At 49.4% G+C, this 4,851-nt stretch overlaps 1 long non-coding RNA gene across 1 annotated transcript in view; it reads right to left on the reverse strand.

Moving 5' to 3' along the window:
* Positions 1-1,751: 1,751 nt before the first annotated feature.
* Positions 1,752-4,851, reverse strand: part of LOC106805898 — a 10,782-nt gene continuing 7,682 nt past the window's right edge. The window contains exon 3 of the long non-coding RNA XR_001393479.1: positions 1,752-2,341. This is a non-coding gene — a long non-coding RNA (uncharacterized LOC106805898). The remainder of the gene's footprint in view (positions 2,342-4,851) is intronic.

Below are 4,851 nucleotides of genomic sequence, written 5' to 3' on the forward strand. Positions count from 1 at the left end.
GTGCGTGCGTGTGCACGTACACGTGCGTGCATGCGTGAGTGCGTGCGTGTGCACGTACATGTGCGTGCATGCGTGCGTGCGTGCATGTACACGTACACGTGCGTGCGTGTGTGAGTGCGTGCATGTGCACGTTCACGTGCGTGCGTGCGTGCGTGCGCGCGTCCGTGTCTGTGCACGTACACGTGCGTGCGCGCGTCCGTGTGTGTGCACGTACACGTGCGTGCGTGCGTGCGTGCGTGCGAGTGCAGGTACACGTTCGTGCGAGCGTGCTTGTGCAGGTACACGTGCGTGCATGCGTGCGTGCGTCCGAGTGTGTGCACGTACACGTGCGTGCGTGCGTGCGTGCGTGCGTGTGCTCGTACACGTGCGTGCATGCGTGCGTTCGTGTCTTGCGCGCATGTGCATGTCATATACGTGCGTGTTGCGTGCGTCGTGCGTGCGTGTGTACGTGTGATCGCATGCGTGCGTGCGTGCTGTGCTAACTGCGTGATCCTGCGATCCGTGTCTGATGCCACTACACACCTGCGTGCGTAGCGTGCGTGCGTCTGTGTCGCGCGTGTGCATGTGCACTGACGTGCCTGCGTGCGGTGCGTGGCGTGTGAACTTAACACTGCGTGTCGTGCGTGCGTGTGTAGTTAACGAATGCGTGCATACGTTAGTGCCACGTACACTGCGTGCATGCGTGGGGCGTCCGTGTGTGTTCACGTACACTCGTGTTGCGTGCAGTGCATGAGTGTTTGCGCGCGGTGAATGTGCACGTAGACGTTCGTGCGTCGCTTGCGTGTCGTTAATTCCACCCGTACTACGTGGTGCATGTATGTGGGCGTGGCGTCCGGTTGTGCAGTACACGTGCGTCGTGCGTGCCGTAGCGTTGACGCGCAGCGTGGTCATGATGCCGTAGAGTACATGAGGCTTCGCCGTTAGCGATGCGTGCGTGATTCAGTACACTCGTGTATGCGTGCGTGCGTGCGTATGTGTGCCTAAACGTGCGTGGCATACGTGCGTGTGCACGTACACGTGCGTGCATGCGTGAGTGCGTGCGTGTGGACGTACATGTGCGTGCATGCGTGCGTGCGTGCATGTGCATGTACACGTGCGTGCGTGCGCGTGTGTGCAGGTACACGTTCGTGCGTGCGTGCGTGCTTGTGCAGATACACGTGTGTGCATGTGTGCGTGCGTGCGTGCGTGTGTGTGCAGGTACACGTGCGTGCGTACGTGCATGCATACGCACGTAGACGTGCGTGCGTGCGTGCGTGTGCACGTACACGTGCGTGCATGAGTGTGTGCGTGTGTGTGCAAGTAAACGTGCGTGCGTGCGTGCGTGTGTACGTACATCGTACTAGTGTTGCCGCCTATCGTGGAGTTATGTACTATTTGCTAACTCGAGTTAGCTTAACCTCAATCGACTGGCGAGGTTAAGCTAACTCGAGTTAACGCTAACTCGAGTTAACTTAACTCTAGTTAAGGCCCCGTGTAGATGCTTAACTCGAGTTAAATTTCGTCGTGTAGACGAGGCTTTAGTGAAGCAGTCGCAGTACGCTACGACCCAGAGTATTTAATTGCGACCAAGTTTGAAAATTAAAAGGTCATGACGATGTTAAGACCTTATTAAAGACCTTGTTTTTTCATTACCATTACCCATTTCATAATTATAAATACGTTTATTTCGGAAAGTTTTAGGTTAAAAGAAGTAAGAAAAACGAAAGTACGAATGAAAATAAATATTTTCAAAAGCATTTATTATTTAATAGCATAATGCACAGTAACGCGGTAACATGCCGCATACACAAAATACTCGACTTGAACTTATCAGAAACGAAATTGGTTGTGACATATGTAAGTCTGTTTGGTATTATTGTTTCCGCTGGTAAAACGCGTTTTATTATAAGAACATGTTGAAACCTACTAGTCTTTGGAAGTAGCTAGCTATAGTAGTTGGGCTAGCTAATAGTTGGAAGCTACTACGTCATAGTTCTACTTGAAATAGGAGATTCGTACAAGGCGAGCAATCGACGTCTTTCCGAAAATTACTGGCATTAATAAATTTCTCGATATCTGGCTGACTGATCTAGAAATCACATTTAAAGATGCAGTCGCAGTACGAGTAGCCACATAACTTGTTGCAAAAATAGCGTGCGCGGAACTTTTGTGAGCCGTCTATCGGAGTCCGACGTGAGCAGATGTAGCCACCATCACACGATTTTATCTCAGCGCACTTGCAGTTGCTGCATCCACATCTCCCGTAGCACCACGATTCCAGGTGACCATACTCAGCGGCTTCGACCACGAAGCAGTCGTCTTCATCGCAACCTTCTTCGCACCCGCCGGCACTTTTCTTTGCCTTGCGAGGAGAAAAATTACAGTTATATAGACTTCAGTGCGCGCGCTCTCTCTCTCTCTCTCTCTCTCTCTCTCTCTCTCTCTCTCTCTCTCTCTCGTTCTCTCTCTCTCGCTGTCGTTGAGTCTCTCTGTCTTATCATTTCTTTCTCTCCTCCTCTCTCTCTCTCTCTCTCTCATATTTCATTAAAACCTCACTCAATTATTTCATCTACATAAACATTTATCTATCCAGCCTCTATTCTCTATTTCAACATAACGCAACACCATCCATAGTAGCTTCCAGTAATTTAATCTTTTACAACGTATCATTCGTCATTGTTAAAACATTATATATATATATATATGTCATTTGATGATTTTACTTGTATGGAATGTTATCGGCATTTGTATTGAACTTGAATAGTGGAGAAAATATAAAAATAAAAACAAAAATAAGAAAAAAATATTCGGACCTAAACAAGCGGGGGCGGCGGTCTCTAAGGGGCGTCCGGGGCATACACCCACCCGGGAAATTTTGAAAATTAGCTGTCTGACGAACTGCCATTTCACGCGTTTGAAGGCAGTATGATTTGAAAACAGGCAGCCAAAAGCGAACTCAAAAAAGTACACATGTGCTAAACTTTTGACACTTCAAAATTGAATTTTTTCCGCCAAAAAACGTGGACCTCCGCAGCCTGTGGGGGGGCGCACCCGTGGTGGACGTAGGCCCTGCTGACCGCTACCACCCTTGCTCACCCATTATCACGTGGCTCAGATGGCCTGGGCCTTGTCACCCCCTTGCTTGGCACGTACACGGGTGATTGCAACCCCCCCCCCCGTTCGGACGTAGGGGCGGCGCAACCCCTCTTAGCCTCCCGACATCTGATAGTGTTCCCTCCTCGTGTCTTGTCTCTGCTTACCGAGAAACTTTCTACCTGTTGCTGGGAAACTGTAAATCCTGGTAATCATAAGATCGCTTGCTTGTGGACTAGTGAAGCGCGTTGGTTGTGTGACGTTCAAGGCCCCATGAACTACCTAGTCCGCGCGCCGTGTGTTATGTTTGAACTGTAACGCGTGTCTGACTCACTGAATGGTCCGAGGTTCGGTAGCTTGAAATTACGGCGCGAGATGACTGCGCATCCTGATTTTGAGTTTGAGAAATTTGTAGTTGAATCTTGTATGTCTGTGTTGTTGTTCTTGTTATGGCTCCTAGTCGTTGTACACTCATGATAGAGGCATAAACGCGGTAGTTGCAAAGTATCATATTCCCGTGTGCTACGTAGAAGCGCCGTTCGGTGTATCGCACGTGCGGAGAATCCGATTCTTTTTCTTGGCATAATCTGGCAGGATCGCCTTCGCCGTCCTTTTGACAATACTCATTCTCGCATGATGCCTCCGTTGGTACGTTGGGTAAGTTTGGCTGCGTAGTTGGCACACGGCCGCATCTTCGTTGGAATACGAGCTGCTGTGCGTCCTGCCGGTCGTTAAGTATAGGTAGTCTGGCCTGTGCGTCCGACACACTGCAGCCATTGCATATACTCGTCTATCCAGCTGGTAGTAGGCCGCCGCCGTTGAATTTGGCAAAGAAAATCGGGACAGTTGACTAGAAAGCATATAGTCTAAAAAATCCCCTTGTAACTGTTGTTTAAGGGCTAGTGCTGGCCGGACGGGCGGTCTACAGCTGATTACCATAGTATAGTGGTCGGTCAGACCCCGCCATGCGTCGTAAAAACTGGAATACCGCGGTTTTATGTGACTATCACGATTGTTTAAAATTTTTTTTATGTCCAGCTCATAATCTGCTATTGAATATTTTTACGCAATTGAAAATTTATAAAATATAACACTTTTTAGGTATTGTAGGTAAACTTACGGTGTTTGAGAGAGAGGAGGAAGAAGACGAAGCGCAGATCATGTGAGAGAGACAGACTCAACGACAGCGAAGAGAATAGAGAAGCGAGTGCAGAGAGAGCAGAGAGAGAGAGAGAGCCAGGAGAGAGAGAGAGATGAGGAGGAGAGAGAGGGAGAGGGAGAGAGAGAGAGAGGAAAGATGGAAGAGAGAAGAGAGAGAGCAGAGAGAGAGGAAGGAGAGAGAGAAGAGAGAGAGAGCCGGACGAAGAGGAGGGAGAGACAGAGAGAGAGAGACGAGATGAGAGAAGCAGAGTGAGAGATGAGAGAGAGAGGAGAGAGCGAGAGAGAGAGCGCACTGAAGTCTATAGAGTACTGGTCGATATTTCTCTTCGCAAGGCCCAAAGAAAAGTGCCGGCGGCGTGCGAGAACGCGTTGCGATGAAGACGACTGCTCGTGGTGTCGAGCCGATGAGATGGTCATCTGAATCGTGGCTGCTACGGAGAGATGTGGATGCAGCAACTTGCGAGCTGCGCTGAGATAAAATCGGCTCCTCCCTCTTATAGATATAGGTATCAAGGAGAGTTATACTATGGGAGGTAAAATAAGGGTCGTGTAACTATAAGCTAAGGTATATACTATATAACTTTTAAGCCAAGCGCCAAGGGCAAAGGATCTCTCTCC

Source organism: Priapulus caudatus, unplaced genomic scaffold, assembly GCF_000485595.1.
Source record: "Priapulus caudatus unplaced genomic scaffold, Priapulus_caudatus-5.0.1 Scaffold132, whole genome shotgun sequence".
Lineage (NCBI taxonomy): Eukaryota > Metazoa > Priapulida > Priapulimorpha > Priapulimorphida > Priapulidae > Priapulus > Priapulus caudatus.